Genomic DNA, 24,676 nt, shown 5'->3' with positions numbered 1-24,676 from the left:
AACAGTGGGAGAGGGAGCGGTGACTAACAGTGGGAGAGGGACAGGGGTCTAACAGTGGGAGAGGGACAGGGGTCTAACAGTGGGAGAGGGACAGGGGTCTAACAGTGGGAGAGAGACTGGGGTCTAACAGTGGGAGAGGGAGCGGTGATTAACAGTGGGAGAGGGACAGGGGTCTAACAGTGGGAGAGGGACAGGGGTCTAACAGTGGGAGAGGGAGTGGTGACTAACAGTGGGAGAGGGACAGGGGTCTAACAGTGGGAGAGAGACTGGGGTCTAACAGTGGGAGAGAGACTGGTCACTAACAGTGGGAGAGGGACAGGGGTCTAACAGTGGGAGAGGGACAGGGGTCTAACAGTGGGAGAGAGACTGGTCACTAACAGTGGGAGAGGGACAGGGGTCTAACAGTGGGAGAGGGACAGGGGTCTAACAGTGGGAGAGAGACTGGTCACTAACAGTGGGAGAGGGACAGGGGTCTAACAGTGGGAGAGGGATTGGGGCCTAACAGTGGGAGAGGGACAGGGGTCTAACAGTGGGAGAGAGACTGGTCACTAACAGTGGGAGAGGGACAGGGGTCTAACAGTGGGAGAGGGATTGGGGCCTAACAGTGGGAGAGGGACAGGGGTCTAACAGTGGGAGAGGGATTGGGGTCTAACAGTGGGAGAGGGACTGGTCACTAACAGTGGGAGAGGGACAGAGGCCTAGTGGTGGGAGAGGGGCAGTGTCACTATGGGCAGCAGACACTTGGGATGCCAGGGCCTGTGGTGAATGGGCAGCAAGGTGTGTGTCAGTGTGACAGGGGGTGGGATGCCCCGCGAGTGCAGAACCCATGGCAGCAGGAGTGGGAGTTTTGACAGCGAGGCCTGTGGGAATGAAAGCAGCTGCAGCAGGAACGGGACAGCGAAGCTCAGGACCGAGGCACCAGCAACATTCCTGAAGGTAGGAACATACCAACATAGGAAAATTGACGGGCAGGAAGAGACCAGCTGGTCCATCAAACCTGCCCCACATTCAGGATGGACGGAGCATCACGACCAGACACTCCCCCCTCCTCCGCAGGGATGTAATCTCTTGGGAGAGGCAAAACAATCAGTGAGAAACCAAACGTCAATAAGGCCAATAAATTCCTCTCCGACGCCCTCAGGTGATGGAAACCAGTCCAGGAGATCACATGGGCCATACGTTCATTAATCACTTACCGCTCTGCCCCAGTCAGGAACTGGTCCATCTCCCTTTTGAAGGCCTGTAGGGAGTTGGCACCAACCACACAACCAACCCACACATTCCAGAGGCTCCCCACTCTCTGGGAAAAGAGGAACTGTCGAACATCGAGCCTGTTCCTACTCTTGTGTAGTTTAAGTCCCCTGGTCCCCCTCAATCTGTCGATCTGGAATGATCTATCACTGGGCCTGCAGGCCAGCTCTTTCAGGACATTGTGTGCCTCTATCGGGGTTCCTCTATAGTAAACAGACCCAGCTCCTTCACCATATCTGAGCAACTGAGGATCTTTAAGCTGGGGATCATTTTCTTTGCTCTCCTCTGAACCCTTTTCCAAAGGTCATGATAACATCCACCAAGTGAGGGGATCAGTACTGAACGCAGTGCTCCAGATGCAGTCTGACCAGCGACCTGTACAGTGACAGAATGGGGTCCTTCGATTTGTACCTAACGGTCTTTGTAATACAACCCAATACCCTGAATGGGCAGATTAACGTAAAATCTCAAAAAAAGACTGAATCAAAGTGCGAGTTAGTTGCGACTTACCTGCACTAAACTGGGGTGCAGGTCCCTGGGGTGCAGGTCACTGGGGTGCAGGTGCCTGGGGTGCAGGTCCCTGGGGTGCAGGTGCCTGGGGTGCCTGTCAATCAGTCAGAGGAAACACGTGAAAGAGCAGAGAACTGCTGAGACCTGAATAACTGGAGCAAACACTCTACTAACACTGCAGATTTACAAGGGGGAAATGAAAGGAGAAAAAAGAATCAGTTGAAGAGGACGATGGATAAAAGACTGGTTGAGGCACGAACTGCAGCAGCAAGGCGGAATTTCTCAACCCACGTTAACCACTGAGAACGAAACGCTGGTTGGCTGAAGCCCAGCTGCAGGGGTTGGTTGTGCAGCCAATCGAACGGCGATACTCTGTCGGTGCAGCCGTGTTCTTGCTGCAATCAGACATTCTCTGAGCAACATCAGGCAGGAAGTTGTACCACAGGATGTTAGCGACACAACACAGGCAGCTCGATCGAGCAGGGGTGTCGGGACTCCCCACTGCTTTGAGGCTCATAATGTGCAGCTGTGGATTAACGAACGGGACAAGGGGGAATAGGGGAATGGGGAATAGGGGATTGGGGAATAGGGAATAGGGGAATGGGGAATAGGGGATTGGGGTATAGGGGATTGGGGAATAGGGAATAGGGGAATAGGGGAATAGGGGATTGGGGTATAGGGAATAGGGGATTAGGGGAATGGGGAATAGGGGACTGGGGCCTCGTGGAGTAGGGGATTCGGGGAAGAGGGAATTCGGAGAATATGGAATTAGGTGAATAGGCATTTAGGGGAAAAGGGCATTAGTGGAATCGGGGAATAGTGGCCTCGAGGGCTTGGGGACTAGGCAATGGGAAAATAGGTGACTATGGGAATAGGGAAATAGGGGATGAGGGGAATAGGGGAATTGGAGTATAGAGGAATAGTGGATTGGGGAATAAGGGATTGGAGGATTAGAGGATTAGGGCAATAGGGGATTAGGGGAATAGGGGAATAGGGGGCTCGTGGAATCTCCCCCGCGATCTCTCTCTCTGTGATCTCTCCCTCCCCGCTCCTCCCCGCCTCCCTGTAAGTATCAGGGTCTTTGTGACTGCCCTTTCCGTTTTAGATCCTCTCTCACTCCTGCCTCAATACTGGACTCTATATACACTGTCACACCACCTCCTTCTCTCCCGATACGGTGCCTTCTAAACAATTTCTAACCTTCCTGATATGAATCCCATTGATTGGAATCATCCCACCCAGTCTCTGTGACACTAATGATGTCCAATCAACCAATCCCTGCAAAACCTTCCAGGTCACACATTTCTTTTGTCAGATTTCTTGCATTAATACAAGCTCAGCACCACTGCTTTTTACTTGTACCATTAGCATTTTCACCTTATTTTTCTCCCACCGTTGGAATTCGATGTTTTAAACTTTGATTTCTGTTTTCACTGATACACCTGAAGGTTTGCTCCGACAGGTGATCTCTTACACCGACCACACCCACCCCCACATCGAGTTTCAACACTCGCCCCACATCCCAACCACCCCTGCCTGCCCACACCTCAACCCCCACTCTGCTTTATGTGGAGCCCCTCCGCTCTGTATGGGCTCCCCCTATTCCAGAAGGTGTCCCACTGTTTGAGGAACCAATACCCTGATTTCCTGCATCAAAGGCACAGCCTCACGTTGGTGCCTATTTACCCTCTGTCTCTCTTCACTGGCAGGTGGCACGGGCAGGATTTCGGAAAATACTTCACCTGAAGTCCTTCCCTTAAGCTTCCTTCCCAATGCCCTAAATTTAGCCCCAGGGCCTCTGGTCTACTTCTACTTCTGTTATTCATTCCCACATGGACGACAACAATTCGTTGCTCACCTGTTCCCTCTCACACTCTGTCAGGCTGCGGTGTTTGATCCTCGGCCAGTGTTACACAGGAGGAGAGGCACCATTCATTTCCCTGGGTCAGGTTTACGCAGAATTCGATCTGTAAACCGAATGATCGAATCAAATACCACAACGAGTCTGCTCGTCTTTCTCTTTTTCTCCTCCACCCCTGAGCATGTGGGATTGCCGCAGCGCATGGCCCACCCTCCCCTGAGGCTGCAAGATTGCCCCAATACATGGCCCACCCTCCCCTGAGGCTGCAAGATTGCCCCAATGCATGGCCCACCCTCCCCTGAGGCTGCGGGTTTGCCCCAGTGCATGGCCCACCCTCCCCTGAGGCTGCGGGATTGCCCCAGTGCATGGCCCATCCTCCCCTATTGCAGCCACTTCCTGAGTCGCCACATCATCTCAGTCCGGAGGAGGTAAACTCATGGGCAGCACCAGGGATGACTCTTCCTGCTCCACTTACCCGACCACCACTTCAGGCCCCTCTCTGACAGAGAGCCACCCTCCTCCTCTGGGCACGGGGCTCCCCTCTCCTACTCCGACCCCCTGTGTGGCCTGTGGCGGTCAGTGTCGGGACACTTTACTACGTTACAGGCGCTGTATAAATGGAGATTGTTGCTGTTGTGGTCAGGGTGACAGATTGGGAAATTGATTAAATGAATGAAATACGAAATCAGTTAAACTGGTTCGACACGTCTTAATCCTCCAACACTGCAAATCACTGTCACACAAGAGGGGCAAGGTCGCCCGATTTATATCCCGTCTAATTATCATTTCCATTGACTTTAGGAAGCAGGACCTATGGGAGTGGGAGAGAGACAGAGGCCTAATAATGGGAGAGGGACTGGGGCCTAACAGTGGGAGAGAGACTGGGCCCCAACAGTGGGAGAGGGACTGGGGTCTAACAGTGGGAGAGGGACTGGGGTCTAACAGTGGGAGAGGGACTGGGCCCCAACAGTGGGAGAGGGACTGGGGCCTAACAGTGGGAGAGGGACTGGGCCCCAACAGTGGGAGAGGGACTGGGGTCTAACAGTGGGAGAGGGACTGGGCCCCAACAGTGGGAGAGGGACTGGGGCCTAACAGTGGGAGAGGGACTGGGCCCCAACAGTGGGAGAGGGACTGGGGTCGAACAGTGGGAGAGGGACTGGGGTCTAACAGTGGGAGAGGGACTGGGGCCTAACAGTGGGAGAGGGATTGGGGCCTAACAGTGGGAGAGGGACTGGGGCCTAACAGTGGGAGAGGGATTGGGGCCTAACAGTGGGAGAGGGATTGGGGTCTAACAGTGGGAGAGGGACTGGGGCCTAACAGTGGGAGAGGGACTGGGGCCTAACAGTGGGAGAGGGATTGGGGCCTAACAGTGGGAGAGGGGCAGAGGCCTAGTGGTGGGAGAGGGGCAGTGTCACATGCAGAACCATGGACAGCAGAAACTTGGGATGCTGGGGCCTAACAGTGGGAGAGAGACTGGGGTCTAACAGTGGGAGAGAGACTGGGGTCTAACAGTGGGAGAGAGACTGGGGTCTAACAGTGGGAGAGGGACTGGGGCTTAACAGTGGGAGAGGGACAGGGGTCTAACAGTGGGAGAGAGACTGGGGTCTAACAGTGGGAGAGGGACTGGGGTCTAACAGTGGGAGAGGGACAGGGGTCTAACAGTGGGAGAGAGACTGGGGTCTAACAGTGGGAGAGGGACTGGGGTCTAACAGTGGGAGAGGGACAGGGGTCTAACAGTGGGAGAGGGACTGGGGTCTAACAGTGGGAGAGGGACTGGGGTCTAACAGTGGGAGAGGGGCAGAGGCCTAGTGGTGGGAGAGGGGCAGTGTCACCATGGGCAGCAGACACTTGGGATGCCAGGGCCTGTGGTGAATGGGCAGCAAGGTGTGTGTCAGTGTGACAGGGGGTGGGATGCCCCGCGAGTGCAGAACCCATGGCAGCAGGAGTGGGAGTTTTGACAGCGAGGCCTGTGGGAATGAAAGCAGCTGCAGCAGGAACGGGACAGCGAAGCTCAGGACCGAGGCACCAGCAACATTCCTGAAGGTAGGAACATACCAACATTGGAAAATTGACGGGCAGGAAGAGACCAGCTGGTCCATCAAACCTGCCCCACATTCAGGATGGACGGAGCATCACGACCAGACACTCCCCCCTCCTCCGCAGGGATGTAATCTCTTGGGAGAGGCAAAACTATCAGTGAGAAACCAAACGTCAATAAGGCCAATAAATTCCTCTCCGACTCCCTCAGGTGATGGAAACCAGTCCAGGAGATCACATGGGCCATACGTTCATTAATCACTTACCGCTCTGCCCCAGTCAGGAACTGGTCCATCTCCCTTTTGAAGGCCTGTAGGGAGTTGGCACCAACCACACAACCAACCCACACATTCCAGAGGCTCCCCACTCTCTGGGAAAAGAGGAACTGTCGAACATCGAGCCTGTTCCTACTCTTGTGTAGTTTAAGTCCCCTGGTCCCCCTCAATCTGTCGATCTGGAATGATCTATCACTGGGCCTGCAGGCCAGCTCTTTCAGGACATTGTGTGCCTCTATCGGGGTTCCTCTATAGTAAACAGACCCAGCTCCTTCACCATATCTGAGCAACTGAGGATCTTTAAGCTGGGGATCATTTTCTTTGCTCTCCTCTGAACCCTTTTCCAAAGGTCATGATAACATCCACCAAGTGAGGGGATCAGTCCTGAACGCAGTGCTCCAGATGCAGTCTGACCAGCGACCTGTACAGTGACAGAATGGGGTCCTTCGATTTGTACCTTACGGTCTTTGTAATACAACCCAATACCCTGAATGGGCAGATTAACGTAAAATCTCAAAAAAAGACTGAATCAAAGTGCGAGTTAGTTGCGACTTACCTGCACTAAACTGGGGTGCAGGTCCCTGGGGTGCAGGTCACTGGGGTGCAGGTCACTGGGGTGCAGGTGCCTGGGGTGCAGGTCCCTGGGGTGCAGGTGCCTGGGGTGCCTGTCAATCAGTCAGAGGAAACACGTGAAAGAGCAGAGAACTGCTGAGACCTGAATAACTGGAGCAAACACTCTACTAACACTGCAGATTTACAAGGGGGAAATGAAAGGAGAAAAAAGAATCAGTTGAAGAGGACGATGGATAAAAGACTGGTTGAGGCACGAACTGCAGCAGCAAGGCGGAATTTCTCAACCCACGTTAACCACTGAGAACGAAACGCTGGTTGGCTGAAGCCCAGCTGCAGGGGTTGGTTGTGCAGCCAATCGAACGGCGATACTCTGTCGGTGCAGCCGTGTTCTTGCTGCAATCAGACATTCTCTGAGCAACATCAGGCAGGAAGTTGTACCACAGGATGTTAGCGACACAACACAGGCAGCTCGATCGAGCAGGGGTGTCGGGACTCCCCACTGCTTTGAGGCTCATAATGTGCAGCTGTGGATTAACGAACGGGACAAGGGGGAATAGGGGAATGGGGAATAGGGGATTGGGGAATAGGGAATAGGGGAATGGGGAATAGGGGATTGGGGTATAGGGGATTGGGGTATAGGGAATAGGGGAATAGGGGAATGGGGAATAGGGGATTGGGGTATAGGGGATTGGGGTATAGGGAATAGGGGAATAGGGGAATGGGGAATGGGGGATTAGGGGAATGGGGAATAGGGGACTGGGGCCTCGTGGAGTAGGGGATTCGGGGAATAGGGAATAGGGAATTCGGAGAATATGGAATTAGGGGAATAGGCATTTAGGGGAAAAGGGCATTAGTGGAATCGGGGAATAGTGGCCTAGAGGGCTTGGGGACTAGGCAATGGGAAAATAGGTGACTATGGGAATAGGGAAATAGGGGATGAGGGGAATAGGGGAATAGGAGTATAGAGGAATAGTGGATTGGGGAATAAGGGATTGGAGGATTAGAGGATTAGGGCAATAGGGGATTAGGGGATTAGGGGATTAGGGGCTCGTGGAATCTCCCCCGCGATCTCTCTCTCTGTGATCTCTCCCTCCCCGCTCCTCCCCGCCTCCCTGTAAGTATCAGGGTCTTTGTGACTGCCCTTTCCGTTTTATATCCTCTCTCACTCCTGCCTCAATACTGGACTTTATATGCACTGTCACACCACCTCCTTCTCTCCCGATACGGTGCCTTCTAAACAATTTCTAACCTTCCTGATATGAATCCCATTGATTGGAATCATCCCACCCAGTCTCTGTGACACTAATGATGTCCAATCAACCAATCCCTGCAAAACCTTCCAGGTCACACATTTCTTTTGTCAGATTTCTTGCATTAATACAAGCTCAGCACCACTGCTTTTTACTTGTACCATTAGCATTTTCACCTTATTTTTCTCCCACCGTTGGAATTCGATGTTTTAAACTTTGATTTCTGTTTTCACTGATACACCTGAAGGTTTGCTCCGACAGGTGATCTCTTACACCGACCACACCCACCCCCACATCGAGTTTCAACACTCGCCCCACATCCCAACCACCCCTGCCTGCCCACACCTCAACCCCCACTCTGCTTTATGTGGAGCCCCTCCACTCTGTATGGGCTCCCCCTATTCCAGAAGGTGTCCCACTGTTTGAGGAACCAATACCCTGATTTCCTGCATCAAAGGCACAGCCTCACGTTGGTGCCTATTTACCCTCTGTCTCTCTTCACTGGCAGGTGGCACGGGCAGGATTTCGGAAAATACTTCACCTGAAGTCCTTCCCTTAAGCTTCCTTCCCAATGCCCTAAATTTAGCCCCAGGGCCTCTGGTCTACTTCTACTTCTGTTATTCATTCCCACATGGACGACAACAATTCGTTGCTCACCTGTTCCCTCTCACACTCTGTCAGGCTGCGGTGTTTGATCCTCGGCCAGTGTTACACAGGAGGAGAGGCACCATTCATTTCCCTGGGTCAGGTTTACGCAGAATTCGATCTGTAAACCGAATGATCGAATCAAATACCACAACGAGTCTGCTCGTCTTTCTCTTTTTCTCCTCCTCCCCTGAGGCTGCGGGATTGCCCCAGTGCATGGCCCACCCTCCCCTGAGCCTGCGAGATTGTCCCAGTGCATGGCCCACCCTCCACTGAGCCTGCGAGATTGCCCCAGTGCATGGCCCACCCTCCACTGAGCCTGCGAGATTGCCCCAGTGCATGGCCCACCCTCCACTGAGGCTGCGAGATTGCCCCAGTGCATGGCCCACCCTCCCCTGAGGCTGCGGGATTGCCCCAGTGCATGGCCCACCCTCCACTGAGGCTGCGGGATTGCCCCAGTGCATGGCCCATCCCGTCCTGAGGCTGCGAGATTGCCCCAGTGCATGGCCCATCCTCCCCTGAGGCTGCGGGTTTGCCCCAGTGCATGGCCCACCCTCCCCTGAGGCTGCGAGATTGCCCCAGTGCATGGCCCACCCTCCCCTGAGCCTGCGAGATTGCCCCAGTGCATGGCCCATCCTCCCCTGAGGCTGCGGGTTTGCCCCAGTGCATGGCCCACCCTCCCCTGAGGCTGCGAGATTGCCCCAGTGCGTGGCCCACCCTCCCCTGAGGCTGCGAGATTGCCCCAGTGCATGGCCCATCCTCCCCTGAGGCTGCGAGATTGCCCCAGTGCATGGCCCACCCTCCCCCGAGGCTGCGAGATTGCCCCAGTGCATGGCCCACCCTCCACTGAGGCTGCGGGATTGCCCCAGTGCATGGCCCATCCCGTCCTGATGCTGCGAGATTGCCCCAGTGCATGGCCCATCCTCCCCTGAGGCTGCGGGTTTGCCCCAGTGCATGGCCCACCCTCCCCTGAGGCTGCGAGATTGCCCCAGTGCATGGCCCATCCTCCCCTGAGGCTGCGGGTTTGCCCCAGTGCATGGCCCACCCTCCCCTGAGGCTGCGAGATTGCCCCAGTGCATGGCCCATCCTCCCCTGAGGCTGCGGGTTTGCCCCAGTGCATGGCCCACCCTCCCCTGAGGCTGCGAGATTGCCCCAGTGCATGGCCCACCCTCCCCTGAGCCTGCGAGATTGCCCCAGTGCATGGCCCATCCTCCCATGAGGCTGCGGGTTTGCCCCAGTGCATGGCCCACCCTCCCCTGAGGCTGCGAGATTGCCCCAGTGCGTGGCCCACCCTCCCCTGAGGCTGCGAGATTGCCCCAGTGCATGGCCCATCCTCCCCTGAGGCTGCGAGATTGCCCCAGTGCATGGCCCACCCTCCCCCGAGGCTGCGAGATTGCCCCAGTGCATGGCCCACCCTCCACTGAGGCTGCGGGATTGCCCCAGTGCATGGCACATCCCGTCCTGATGCTGCGAGATTGCCCCAGTGCATGGCCCATCCTCCCCTGAGGCTGCGGGTTTGCCCCAGTGCATGGCCCACCCTCCCCTGAGGCTGCGAGATTGCCCCAGTGCATGGCCCATCCTCCCCCGAGGCTGCGGGTTTGCGCCAGTGCATGGCCCACCCTCCCCTGAGGCTGCGAGATTGCCCCAGTGCATGGCCCACCCTCCCCTGAGGCTGCGGGATTGCCCCAGTGCATGGCCCACCCTCCCCTGAGGCTGCGAGATTGCCCCAGTGCATGGCCCACCCTCCCCTGAGGCTGCGAGATTGCCCCAGTGCATGGCCCATCCTCCCCTGAGGCTGCGAGATTGCCCCAGTGCATGGCCCATCCTCCCCTGAGGCTGCGAGATTGCCCCAGTGCATGGCCCACCCTCCCCTATTGCAGCCACTTCCTGAGTCGCCACATCATCTCAGTCCGGAGGAGGTAAACTCATGGGCAGCACCAGGGATGACTCTTCCTGCTCCACTTACCCGACCACCACTTCAGGCCCCTCTCTGACAGAGAGCCACCCTCCTCCTCTGGGCACGGGGCTCCCCTCTCCTACTCCGACCCCCTGTGTGGCCTGTGGCGGTCAGTGTCGGGACACTTTACTACGTTACAGGCGCTGTATAAATGGAGATTGTTGCTGTTGTGGTCAGGGTGACAGATTGGGAAATTGATTAAATGAATGAAATACGAAATCAGTTAAACTGGTTCGACACGTCGTAATCCTCCAACACTGCAAATCACTGTCACACAAGAGGGGCAAGGTCGCCCGATTTATATCCCGTCTAATTATCATTTCCATTGACTTTAGGAAGCAGGACCTATGGGAGTGGGAGAGAGACAGAGGCCTAATAATGGGAGAGGGACTGGGGCCTAACAGTGGGAGAGGGACTGGGGCCTAACAGTGGGAGAGGGACTGGGGCCTAACAGTGGGAGAGGGACTGGGGCCCAACAGTGGGAGAGGGACTGGGGCCTAACAGTAGGAGAGAGACTGGGGCCTAATAGTGGGAGAGGGACTGGGGCCTAACAGTGGGAGAGGGACTGGGGCCCAACAGTGGGAGAGAGACTGGGGTCTAACAGTGGGAGAGGGACTGGGGTCTAACAGTGGGAGAGAGACTGGGGTCTAACAGTGGGAGAGGGACTGGGGCCCAACAGTGGGAGAGAGACTGGGGTCTAACAGTGGGAGAGGGACTGGTGACTAACAGTGGGAGAGGGACTGGTGACTAACAGTGGGAGAGGGACTGGGGCCTAACAGTGGGAGAGAGACTGGTGACTAACAGTGGGAGAGGGACTGGTGACTAACAGTGGGAGAGGGACTGGTCACTAACAGTGGGAGAGGGACTGGGGTCGAACAGTGGGAGAGGGACTGGGGTCGAACAGTGGGAGAGGGGCAGAGGCCTAGTGGTGGGAGAGGGGCAGTGTCACCATGGGCAGCAGACACTTGGGATGCCAGGGCCTGTGGTGAATGGGCAGCAAGGTGTGTGTCAGTGTGACAGGGGGTGGGATGCCCCGCGAGTGCAGAACCCATGGCAGCAGGAGTGGGAGTTTTGACAGCGAGGCCTGTGGGAATGAAAGCAGCTGCAGCAGGAACGGGACAGCGAAGCTCAGGACCGAGGCACCAGCAACATTCCTGAAGGTAGGAACATACCAACATTGGAAAATTGACGGGCAGGAAGAGACCAGCTGGTCCATCAAGCCTGCCCCACATTCAGGATGGACGGAGCATCACGACCAGACACTCCCCCCTCCTCCGCAGGGATGTAATCTCTTGGGAGAGGCAAAACTATCAGTGAGAAACCAAACATCAATAAGGCCAATAAATTCCTCTCCGACTCCCTCAGGTGATGGAAACCAGTCCAGGAGATCACATGGGCCATACGTTCATTAATCACTTACCGCTCTGCCCCAGTCAGGAACTGGTCCATCTCCCTTTTGAAGGCCTGTAGGGAGTTGGCACCAACCACACAACCAACCTACACATTCCAGAGGCTCCCCACTCTCTGGGAAAAGAGGAACTGTTGAACATCGAGCCTGTTCCTACTCTTGTGTAGTTTAAGTCCCCTGGTCCCCCTCAATCTGTCGATCTGGAATGATCTATCACTGGGCCTGCAGGCCAGCTCTTTCAGGACATTGTGTGCCTCTATCGGGGTTCCTCTATAGTAAACAGACCCAGCTCCTTCACCATATCTGAGCAACTGAGGATCTTTAAGCTGGGGATCATTTTCTTTGCTCTCCTCTGAACCTTTTTCCAAAGGTCATGATAACATCCACCAAGTGAGGGGATCAGTCCTGAACGCAGTGCTCCAGATGCAGTCTGACCAGCGACCTGTACAGTGACAAAATGGGGTCCTTCGATTTGTACCTTACGGTCTTCGTAATACAACCCAATACCCTGAATGGGCAGATTAACGTAAAATCTCAAAAAAAGACTGAATCAAAGTGCGAGTTAGTTGTGACTTACCTGCACTAAACTGGGGTGCAGGTCCCTGGGGTGCAGGTCCCTGGGGTGCAGGTGCCTGGGGTGCCTGTCAATCAGTCAGAGGAAACACGTGAAAGAGCAGAGAACTGCTGAGACCTGAATAACTGGAGCAAACACTCTACTAACACTGCAGATTTACAAGGGGGAAATGAAAGGAGAAAAAAGAATCAGTTGAAGAGGACGATGGATAAAAGACTGGTTGAGGCACGAACTGCAGCAGCAAGGCGGAATTTCTCAACCCACGTTAACCACTGAGAACGAAACGCTGGTTGGCTGAAGCCCAGCTGCAGGGGTTGGTTGTGCAGCCAATCGAACGGCGATACTCTGTCGGTGCAGCCGTGTTCTTGCTGCAATCAGACATTCTCTGAGCAACATCAGGCAGGAAGTTGTACCACAGGATGTTAGCGACACAACACAGGCAGCTCGATCGAGCAGGGGTGTCGGGACTCCCCACTGCTTTGAGGCTCATAATGTGCAGCTGTGGATTAACGAACGGGACAAGGGGGAATAGGGGAATGGGGAATAGGGGATTGGGGAATAGGGAATAGGGGAATGGGGAATAGGGGATTGGGGTATAGGGGATTGGGGAATAGGGAATAGGGGAATAGGGGAATAGGGGATTGGGGTATAGGGAATAGGGGATTAGGGGAATGGGGAATAGGGGACTGGGGCCTCGTGGAGTAGGGGATTCGGGGAAGAGGGAATTCGGAGAATATGGAATTAGGTGAATAGGCATTTAGGGGAAAAGGGCATTAGTGGAATCGGGGAATAGTGGCCTCGAGGGCTTGGGGACTAGGCAATGGGAAAATAGGTGACTATGGGAATAGGGAAATAGGGGATGAGGGGAATAGGGGAATTGGAGTATAGAGGAATAGTGGATTGGGGAATAAGGGATTGGAGGATTAGAGGAATAGGGCAATAGGGGATTAGGGGAATAGGGGAATAGGGGGCTCGTGGAATCTCCCCCGCGATCTCTCTCTCTGTGATCTCTCCCTCCCCGCTCCTCCCCGCCTCCCTGTAAGTATCAGGGTCTTTGTGACTGCCCTTTCCGTTTTAGATCCTCTCTCACTCCTGCCTCAATACTGGACTTTATATACACTGTCACACCACCTCCTTCTCTCCCGATACGGTGCTTTCTAAACAATTTCTAACCTTCCTGATATGAATCCCATTGATTGGAATCATCCCACCCAGTCTCTGTGACACTAATGATGTCCAATCAACCAATCCCTGCAAAACCTTCCAGGTCACACATTTCTTTTGTCAGATTTCTTGCATTAATACAAGCTCAGCACCACTGCTTTTTACTTGTACCATTAGCATTTTCACCTTATTTTTCTCCCACCGTTGGAATTCGATGTTTTAAACTTTGATTTCTGTTTTCACTGATACACCTGAAGGTTTGCTCCGACAGGTGATCTCTTACACCGACCACACCCACCCCCACATCGAGTTTCAACACTCCCCCCCCCGTCACATCCCAACCACCCCTGCCTGCCCACACCTCAACCCCCACTCTGCTTTATGTGGAGCCCCTCCGCTCTGTATGGGCTCCCCCTATTCCAGAAGGTGTCCCACTGTTTGAGGAACCAATACCCTGATTTCCTGCATCAAAGGCACAGCCTCACGTTGGTGCCTATTTACCCTCTGTCTCTCTTCACTGGCAGGTGGCACGGGCAGGATTTCGGAAAATACTTCACCTGAAGTCCTTCCCTTAAGCTTCCTTCCCAATGCCCTAAATTTAGCCCCAGGGCCTCTGGTCTACTTCTACTTCTGTTATTCATTCCCACATGGACGACAACAATTCGTTGCTCACCTGTTCCCTCTCACACTCTGTCAGGCTGCGGTGTTTGATCCTCGGCCAGTGTTACACAGGAGGAGAGGCACCATTCATTTCCCTGGGTCAGGTTTACGCAGAATTCGATCTGTAAACCGAATGATCGAATCAAATACCACAACTAGTCTGCTCGTCTTTCTCTTTTTCTCCTCCACCCCTGAGCATGTGGGATTGCCGCAGCGCATGGCCCACCCTCCCCTGAGGCTGCAAGATTGCCCCAATGCATGGCCCACCCTCCCCTGAGGCTGCGGGATTGCCCCAGTGCCTGGCCCATCTCCTCCGGAGACTGCGAGATTGCCCCCGTGCATGGCCCACCCTCCCCTGAGGCTGCGAGATTGCCCCAGTGCATGGCCCACCCTCCCCTATTGCAGCCACTTGCTGAGTCGCCACATCATCTCAGTCCGGAGGAGGTAAACTCATGGGCAGCACCAGGGATGACTCTTCCTGCTCCACTTACCCGACCACCACTTCAGGCCCCTCTCTGACAGAGAGCCACCCTCCTCCTCTGGGCACGGGGCTCCCCTCTCCTACTCCGACCCCCTGTGTGGCCTGTGGCGGTCAGTGTCGGGACACTTTACTACGTTACAGGCGCTGTATAAATGGAGATTGTTGCTGTTGTGGTCAGGGTGACAGATTGGGAAATTGATTAAATGAATGAAATACGAAATCAGTTAAACTGGTTCGACACGTCTTAATCCTCCAACACTGCAAATCACTGTCACACAAGAGGGGCAAGGTCGCCCGATTTATATCCCGTCTAATTATCATTTCCATTGACTTTAGGAAGCAGGACCTATGGGAGTGGGAGAGAGACAGAGGCCTAATAATGGGAGAGGGACTGGGGCCTAACAGTGGGAGAGGGACTGGGGCCTAACAGTGGGAGAGGGACTGGGGCCTAACAGTGGGAGAGGGACTGGGGCCTAACAGTGGGAGAGGGACTGGGGCCTAACAGTGGGAGAGGGACTGGGGCCTAACAGTGGGAGAGAGACTGGGGCCTAACAGTGGGAGAGGGACTGGGGCCTAACAGTGGGAGAGGGACTGGGGCCTAACAGTGGGAGAGAGACTGGGGCCTAACAGTGGGAGAGGGACTGGGGCCTAACAGTGGGAGAGGGACTGGGGCCTAACAGTGGGAGAGGGACTGGGGCCTAACAGTGGGAGAGGGACTGGGGTCTAACAGTGGGAGAGGGACAGGGGTCTAACAGTGGGAGAGAGACTGGGGTCTAACAGTGGGAGAGGGACAGGGGTCTAACAGTGGGAGAGGGACAGGGGTCTAACAGTGGGAGAGGGACAGTGTCACATGCAGAACCATGGACAGCAGAAACTTGGGATGCTGGGGCCTGTGGGAGAGGGACTGGGGCCTAACAGTGGGAGAGGGACTGGGGTCTAACAGTGGGAGAGGGACTGGTGACTAACAGTGGGAGAGGGACAGGGGTCTAACAGTGGGAGAGAGACTGGGGTCTAACAGTGGGAGAGGGACTGGTGACTAACAGTGGGAGAGGGACAGGGGTCTAACAGTGGGAGAGGGACTGGGGTCTAACAGTGGGAGAGGGACTGGTGACTAACAGTGGGAGAGGGACAGGGGTCTAACAGTGGGAGAGAGACTGGGGTCTAACAGTGGGAGAGGGACTGGTGACTAACAGTGGGAGAGGGACAGGGGTCTAACAGTGGGAGAGGGACAGGGGTCTAACAGTGGGAGAGGGAGTGGTGACTAACAGTGGGAGAGGGACTGGGGCCTAACAGTGGGAGAGGGAGTGGTGACTAACAGTGGGAGAGGGACTGGGGTCTAACAGTGGGAGAGGGACTGGGGCCTAACAGTGGGAGAGAGACTGGGGCCTAACAGTGGGAGAGGGACTGGGGTCTAACAGTGGGAGAGAGACTGGGGTCTAACAGTGGGAGAGGGACTGGTGACTAACAGTGGGAGAGGGGCAGAGGCCTAGTGGTGGGAGAGGGGCAGTGTCACCATGGGCAGCAGACACTTGGGATGCCAGGGCCTGTGGTGAATGGGCAGCAAGGTGTGTGTCAGTGTGACAGGGGGTGGGATGCCCCGCGAGTGCAGAACCCATGGCAGCAGGAGTGGGAGTTTTGACAGCGAGGCCTGTGGGAATGAAAGCAGCTGCAGCAGGAACGGGACAGCGAAGCTCAGGACCGAGGCACCAGCAACATTCCTGAAGGTAGGAACATACCAACATAGGAAAATTGACGGGCAGGAAGAGACCAGCTGGTCCATCAAACCTGCCCCACATTCAGGATGGACGGAGCATCACGACCAGACACTCCCCCCTCCTCCGCAGGGATGTAATCTCTTGGGAGAGGCAAAACTATCAGTGAGAAACCAAACGTCAATAAGGCCAATAAATTCCTCTCCGACTCCCTCAGGTGATGGAAACCAGTCCAGGAGATCACATGGGCCATACGTTCATTAATCACTTACCGCTCTGCCCCAGTCAGGAACTGGTCCATCTCCCTTTTGAAGGCCTGTAGGGAGTTGGCACCAACCACACAACCAACCCACACATTCCAGAGGCTCCCCACTCTCTGGGAAAAGAGGAACTGTCGAACATCGAGCCTGTTCCTACTCTTGTGTAGTTTATTCCCCTGGTCCCCCTCAATCTGTCGATCTGGAATGATCTATCACTGGGCCTGCAGGCCAGCTCTTTCAGGACATTGTGTGCCTCTATCGGGGTTCCTCTATAGTAAACAGACCCAGCTCCTTCACCATATCTGAGCAACTGAGGATCTTTAAGCTGGGGATCATTTTCTTTGCTCTCCTCTGAACCCTTTTCCAAAGGTCATGATAACATCCACCAAGTGAGGGGATCAGTCCTGAACGCAGTGCTCCAGATGCAGTCTGACCAGCGACCTGTACAGTGACAAAATGGGGTCCTTCGATTTGTACCTTACGGTCTTCGTAATACAACCCAATACCCTGAATGGGCAGATTAACGTAAAATCTCAAAAAAAGACTGAATCAAAGTGCGAGTTAGTTGCGACTTACCTGCACTAAACTGGGGTGCAGGTGCCTGGGGTGCAGGTCCCTGGGGTGCAGGTCACTGGGGTGCAGGTCCCTGGGGTGCCTGTCAATCAGTCAGAGGAAACACGTGAAAGAGCAGAGAACTGCAGAGACCTGAATAACTGGAGCAAACACTCTACTAACACTGCAGATTTACAAGGGGGAAATGAAAGGAGAAAAAAGAATCAGTTGAAGAGGACGATGGATAAAAGACTGGTTGAGGCACGAACTGCAGCAGCAAGGCGGAATTTCTCAACCCACGTTAACCACTGAGAACGAAACGCTGGTTGGCTGAAGCCCAGCTGCAGGGGTTGTTTGTGCAGCCAATCGAACGGCGATACTCTGTCGGTGCAGCCGTGTTCTTGCTGCAATCAGACATTCTCTGAGCAACATCAGGCAGGAAGTTGTACCACAGGATGTTAGCGACACAACACAGACAGCTCGATCGAGCAGGGGTGTCGGGACTCCCCACTGCTTTGAGGCTCATAATGTGCAGCTGTGGATTAACGAACGGGACAAGGGGGAATGGGGGAATGGGGAATAGGGGATTGGGGTATAGGGAATAGGGTAATGGGGAATAGGGGATTGGGGTATAGGGAATAGGGGAATGGGGAATAGGGGAATGGGGAATAGGGAATAGGGGAATGGGGGATAGGGGATTGGGGTATAGGGAATAGGGGAATGGGGAATAGGGGAATGGGGAATAGGGAATAGGGGAATGGGGGATAGGGGATTGGGGTATAGGGAATAGGGGAATGGGGAATAGGGGAATGGGGAATAGGGAATAGGGGAATGGGGGATAGGGATTGGCGTATAGGGATTAGGGGAATGGGGAATAGGGGATTGGGGTATAGGGAATAGGGGAATGGGGAATAGGGGAATGGGGAATAGGGAATAGGGGAATGGGGGATAGGGGATTGGCGTATAGGGATTAGGGGAATGGGGAATAGGGGATTGGGGTATAGGGAATAGGGGAATGGGGAATAGGGGATTGGGGTATAGGGAATAGGGGAATGGGGAATAGGGGATTGGCGTATAGGGATTAGGGGAATGGGGAATAGGGGATTGGGGTATAGGGAATTGGAGAATGGGGAATAGGGGATTGGAGTATAGGGAATAGGGGACTAGGAGATTAGGGGAATAAGGGAATGGGGAATTGGGGACTGGGGCCTCGAGGAGTAGGGGATTCGGGGAATTGGGAATCTTGGATTAGGTGATTAGTGGAAGAGAGGAATAGGGAACTAGGGGAATAGGGGACTAGGGAATAGGGGAATAGGGGAATAGGGGAGTAGGGGAATAGGGGAATAGGGGAGTAGGGGAATAGGGAATAGGGGAATAGGGGAATAGGGGACTAGGGGAATAGGGGAATAGGGGAATAGGGAATAGGGGAATAGGCGACTTGGGGACGAGGGAATAGGGGACATGGGGACTAGGGAATAGGGGACTCGGGGAATAGGGAATAGGGGACTCGGGGAATTGGGAATAGGGGACTCGGGGACTCGGGGAATAGGGAATAGAGGAATAGGGGAATAGGGGACTAGGGAATAGGGGACTAGGGGAATAGGGAATAGGGGAATAGGGAATAGGGGACATGGGGAATAGGGGACTAGGGGAATAGGGAATAGGGGAATAGGGGACTAGGGAATAGGGAATAGGGGACTCGGGGACTCGGGGAATAGGGAATAGAGGAATAGGGGAATAGGGGACTAGGGAATAGGGGACTAGGGGAATAGGGAATAGGGGAATAGGGAATAGGGGACATGGGGAATAGGGGACTAGGGGAATAGGGAATAGGGGAATAGGGGACTAGGGAATAGGGAATAGGGGAGTAGGGAATAGGGAGTAGGGGACTAGGGGACTAGGGGAGTCGGGAATGGGGGAATAGGGGAGTAGGGAATAGGGGAGTAGGGAATAGGGGAGTAGGGGACTGGGGGACTAGGGGAATAGGGAATAGGGGAGTAGGGAATAGGGGAATAGTGGAATAGGGAATAGGGAACTAGGGGACTAGGGAATAGGGGACTCGGGGAATAGGGAATAGGGGAATAGGGAATAGGGGACATGGGGAATAGGGGACTAGGGGAATAGGGAATAGGGGAATAGGGGACTAGGGAATAGGGAATAGGGGAGTAGGGAATAGGGAGTAGGGGACTAGGGGACTAGGGGAGTCGGGAATGGGGGAATAGGGGAGTAGGGAATAGGGGAGTAGGGAATAGGGGAGTAGGGGACTGGGGGACTAGGGGAATAGGGAATAGGGGAGTAGGGAATAGGGGACTAGGGGAGTAGGGAATAGGGAACTAGGGGACTAGGGGACTAGGGGAGTTGGGGAATAGGCGAATAGGGAACTAGGGGAATGGAGGAATAGGGGTCTACAGGCCTCTGGGCCCCGATGAAATAGACAGCTTCCAATAAAGTTCATCACAACGCGGAAAAATGGCGTACAACTGCTCAATCAGCTTCCTTGCAGTAATTAAGACGTGTACTGTAGGTCCGTGGATTGCTCTCTCACCTCTGAGTCAGGAGGTTGTCCTACTCCAGAGACGAGGCTGAGACTGCACTGAGGTGCTCTGATAACATGTTGTTGTTTTTCCTGATTTTGCTGTTGCAAAGGCGAGTCGAGTCATGCATGAGAAAAATTCTAAAGGCTTCAAACTAACTTACCACAATTCTTCTGAAATGCATGAGAGGTGATTGTAATAGGAATCAGCGACTTCCTGTTCTGTGAACGGTGAAATATTGACCGTCAGCGAAAGGCATTTTGATTTTCACAAACTGTAATTTCAGTAAAATTCGCTACAGAATTGTGAACAGGGCAGGGTCTGAGAGAAAGGCAACTCTCCATTGCAACTAAAAAAAGGAACTTGTATTTAAATATCACCTTTCACGACCTCAGGACGTCCCAAAGCACTTTACAGCCGATGACGTACTTTTGAGGTTGTAATGTAGGAAACGCAGCAGCCAATTTTTGCACAGCAAGATCCCACAAACAGCAATGTGAAAATGACCAAATAATCTGTTTTTTTGAGATGTTGGTTGAGGGATAAGTATTGGCCAGGACACCAGGGAGAACTCCCCTGCTCTTCAAATAGTGCCATGGGATCTTTCTCCTCAACCTGAGGGGGCAGACGGGGCCTCGGTTTAACATCTCATCCAAATGACGGTACCTCCGACAGTTCAGCACTCCGTGATCGGATTTCTAGGCCCTCAATTCAGGAATCATAACCTCAAAATCCATCCCCAATTCAGCACCAAACCATTCCCTAATTCAGCACCAGAGAGAGAGGGAGAGAGAGAGACAGAGAGAGAGAGAGAGAGAAGGAGAGAGAGCAGAGAGGGAGAGAGAGAGGGGGGGAGAGAGAGAGAGGATGAGAGAGAGAGAGAGGCAGAGGGAGAGGAAGATACAAAGAGAATGAGTGAAAGAGAGGGAGAGAGAGAGAGAAAAGGAGAGAGACTGAGAGAGGGAGAGAGTGAGAGAGACAGAGGGAGCCAGAGAAAGAGCAGAGAGAAGGAGAGAGAGACAGAGAGAGAGAGACAGAGAGAGAGAGACTGAGAGAGAGGGAGAGAGAGGGGGAGAGAGAGAGGGAGAGAGAGAGCAGAGATAGGGAGACAGATAGAGAGAGAGAGGGAGAGAGAGGGAGAGAGAGGAGAGAGAGAAGGAAAGGGAGGAAGTGAGACAGAGAGAGAGACAACGAGAGAGAGGGGAGAGAGAGAAAGAGGAGGAGAGAGAGCGAGGGGAAAAGAGAGAGAGAGGGAGAGGGGCAGACAGAGAGAGAGGGAGAGGGGGAGAAAGAGAGACAGGGAGAGGGAGAGAGAGAGGGGGAGAGGGGAGAGCGAGAGAGAGAGGGAAAGAGACAGAGAGAAAGAGGGAAAGAGACAGAGAGAGACAGAGAGACAGGCAGACAGACAGAGTGAGAGAAAGAGACAGGCAGAGAGAGACAGACAGACAGAGGGAGTGAGATACAGAGAGAAGGAGGGAGACACAGAGAGACAGAGCGAGAGGCAGGGAGACAGAGAGTGAGAGACAGAGAGAGTGAGAGACAGAGAGAGTGTGAAACAGAGAAACAGAGAGAGACAGAGAGAGAGAGGTAGAGAGAGAGACAGAGAGAGAGATGGAAAGCAGGATAGAGATAGAAGGAGATGCAGAGAGAGTGTGAGAGATAAAGAGAGACAGAGACAGGGAGACAGAGAGAGAGAGACAGAGAGACACAGAGAGACAAAGACAGAGAGTGAGAGTCAGGGAGACATAGAGACAGAGAGAGACAAAGAGAGAGAGAGATAGAGAGATAGAGATACAGGGAGAGACAGAGAGACAGATACAGAGAGAGAGACAGAGAGAAAGATAGATAGAGAGACAGAGAGACACAGAGAGAAAGAGAAACAAAGGCAGAGAGTGAGAAACAGAGCGACATAGAGACAGAGAGAGAGAGACAGAAAGAGAGATAGATAGAGAGAGACAGACAGACAGAGACAGAGAGAGATAGACAGAGAGATGGAGAGAGACAGAGAGAGAGAGTGAGAGAGAGGAAGAGAGAGACAGAAGGAGACAAAGAGCAGCGAGAAGGAGAGAGAGGGGAGAGAGGGAGAGAGGGAGAGAGGGAGGGAGAGGCAGAGAGAGAGAGGGAGGGAGAGAGAGGGAAAGAGGCAGAGACAGAGAGAGAGAGACAGGGAGAGAGACGGAGAGAGAGACAGAGTCAGAAACAGAGTGAGGGAGAGAGAGGGGGGAGAGAGATGGAAAGAGACAGAGAGACAGAGAGAGAGAGAAAAAGACAGAGAGAGACAGAGAGAGAGACAGGCAGAGAGAATGAGCGAGAGAGAGACAGGCAGAGAGAGAGAGAGACAGACAGGGAGTGAGATACAGAGAGAAGGAGAGAGACACAGAGACAGAGAGAGAGATAAAGACAGACAGAGAGAGAGACAGGGAGAGAGAAAGACATAGAGGCAGAGACAGAGACGGGTAAGAGAGAGACAGAGAGGGAGAGAGAGGCAGAGAGAGGGAGAGAGGCAGAGAGAGGGGGAGAGAGAGAGAGGGAAAGACAGAAAGAGAGAGAGACAAAGAGAGATGGAGAGAAAAAGGGAGAGAGCGACAGAGCGAGAGATAGATAGAGAGAAAGTCAGAGATAGAGAGAGATAGAGGTAAGGAGAGACAGGTAGAGACAGAGACGAGAGAGAGAGGGAGAGAGAGAACATAACAGCAAAGAGCAAGCAGAGACAAAAGCTGAGCGGAAAAGCCAATGACACGTCAGGAAAGGATAATTATTTGTGGGATTGACGTGAGAGGGAGAGAGTGATCAGGATTATCCCGGAGTCTCTGGGAATTGAAGATTAATCTCCAGGCCATTGCTGCGAGCAACATCCGGGAGAAAAATCACAGGGACGTTTATCAAAAATTGTGTGTCTTTTGCATTTCCTTTGTGCACTTGCGTTTATTGGTTATAAAAATATTGGAGACGGGTAAAAAGGCCGTTAGAATTGGCGGGGAGGTTGCAGGTCAGAGGTCATGTAATGAACCCTCCAGGAATACGTCCAACCAGAGTTGGCGACTCTCAGAGTGATGCCCCTCTCACATTGTTCTCGGCCGCCTCCCATTCCAGGAGCCTCTTCCGTGAAATAAAACCAGAAAACGCTGGGCTCTCTCGGCGGGCCACGCAGCCTCTGTGGAGAGAACAGGATCGGTTAACGTTTCAGGCAAAGCCCTTTAATCAGGAGCTGAAACGTTAACTTGTCCGTTGTCTCTCCACAGATACTAATTTCGTTTTTACGTCAAGTATAATTTACCAACTTCCCCTTTTGCTGGCAAGCCCCTAACCACACATCCGTTCCTCTATCCAATCAGGATCAGGTGGTGTGCAGTCGCTGGCTGTCAGACTGTGCAACCAGACGTCTGCCTGAGAGGCCCGGGCTTAGAAATTCGATCACGCCCAATAAACGGGCACAGGGGGCGGGGCGCCTGTTGGTGTTGTCCCCGCCTGCTCTTTATCGCCACTCTGAGGGCAGCCAGCACTGCCAGTTGGTGGTTCACCGGGCACAAGTGTGCAGGAGCTAGGGGGAGGGGGATAGGACACCATAGGCTCCAGCTCTCCGGGCGGGGGGTCGGGCTCCAGCTCTCCGGGCGGGGGGTCGGGCGCCAGCTCTCCGGGCGGGGGGTCGGGCTCCAGCTCTCCGGGCGGGGGGTCGGGCTCCAGCTCTCCGGGCGGGGGGTCGGCTCCAGCTCTCCGGGCGGGGGGTCGGCTCCAGCTCTCCGGGCGGGGGGTCGGCTCCAGCTCTCCGGGCGGGGGGTCGGCTCCAGCTCTCCGGGCGGGGGGTCGGGCTCCAGCTCTCCGGGCGGGGGGTCGGGCTCCAGCTCTCCGGGCGGGGGGTCGGGCTCCAGCTCTCCGGGCAGGGGGTCGGCTCCAGCTCTCCGGGCGGGGGGTCGGCTCCAGCTCTCCGGGCAGGGGGTCGGCTCCAGCTCTCCGGGCGGGGGGTCGGCTCCAGCTCTCCGGGCAGGGGGTCGGCTCCAGCTCTCTGGAGGGAGGGATCAGGCACCAGCTCTCTGGAGGGCGAGGGGTCGGGCACCAGCTCTCTGGAGGGCGAGGGGTCGGGCACCAGCTCTCCGGAGGGAGGGGTCGGGCACCAGCTCTCCGGAGGGCGAGGGGTCGGGCACCAGCTCTCCGGAGGGAGGGGTCGGGCACCAGCGCTCCGGAGGGAGGGGTCGGGCACCAGCTCTCCGGAGGGAGGGGTCGGGCACCAGCTCTCCAGAGGGCGAGGGGTCGGGCACCAGCTCTCCAGAGGGCGAGGGGTCGGGCACCAGCTCTCTGGAGGGAGGGGTCGGGCACCAGCTCTCCAGAGGGCGAGGGGTCGGGCACCAGCTCTCTGGAGGGCGAGGGGTCGGGCACCAGCTCTCCAGAGGGCGGGGGGTCGGGCACCAGCTCTCCGGAGGGAGGGGTCGGGCACCAGCTCTCCAGAGGGCGGGGGGTCGGGCACCAGCTCTCTGGAGGGCGAGGGGTCGGGCACCAGCTCTCTGGAGGGCGAGGGGTCGGGCACCAGCTCTCCAGAGGGCGAGGGGTCGGGCACCAGCTCTCTGGAGGGCGAGGGGTCGGGCACCAGCTCTCCGGAGGGAGGGGTCGGGCACCAGCTCTCCGGAGGGCGAGGGATCAGGCACCAGCTCTCCGGAGGGCGAGGGGTCGGGCACCAGCTCTCCGGAGGGAGGGGTCGGGCACCAGCTCTCTGGAGGGAGGGGTCGGGCACCAGCGCTCCGGAGGGAGGGGTCGGGCACCAGCTCTCCGGAGGGAGGGGTCGGGCACCAGCTCTCTGGAGGGCGAGGGGTCGGGCACCAGCTCTCCGGAGGGAGGGGTCGGGCACCAGCTCTCCGGAGGGAGGGGTCGGGCACCAGCTCTCCGGAGGGCGGGGGGTCGGGCACCAGCTCTCCGGAGGGAGGGGGTCGGGCACCAGCTCTCCGGAGGGAGGGGTTGGGCACCAGCTCTCTGGAGGGAG

At 55.2% G+C, this 24,676-nt stretch overlaps 1 protein-coding gene across 1 annotated transcript in view; it reads right to left on the bottom strand.

Annotated features, from left to right (window-relative positions):
* glipr2 (GLI pathogenesis-related 2) overlaps positions 1-17,577 on the bottom strand; it is a 105,577-nt gene extending 88,000 nt beyond the window's left edge. Inside the window, exons 1-7 of the mRNA XM_067969523.1 lie at positions 17,195-17,577; positions 14,179-14,287; positions 12,345-12,408; positions 8,415-8,523; positions 6,491-6,599; positions 3,620-3,728; positions 1,762-1,855 (exon numbers count right to left, since the gene is read on the bottom strand). The gene's annotated coding sequence lies outside the window, so the exon portion shown is untranslated. The remainder of the gene's footprint in view (positions 1-1,761; positions 1,856-3,619; positions 3,729-6,490; positions 6,600-8,414; positions 8,524-12,344; positions 12,409-14,178; positions 14,288-17,194) is intronic.
* Between the last annotated feature and the right edge of the window lie 7,099 nt (positions 17,578-24,676).

The sequence above is a fragment of the Heptranchias perlo genome, chromosome 31, assembly GCF_035084215.1.
Source record: "Heptranchias perlo isolate sHepPer1 chromosome 31, sHepPer1.hap1, whole genome shotgun sequence".
Classification (NCBI taxonomy): domain Eukaryota; kingdom Metazoa; phylum Chordata; class Chondrichthyes; order Hexanchiformes; family Hexanchidae; genus Heptranchias; species Heptranchias perlo.
The sequence above is the reverse complement of the archived record's forward strand: the minus strand, read 5'-3'. Positions and strand labels throughout refer to the sequence as shown.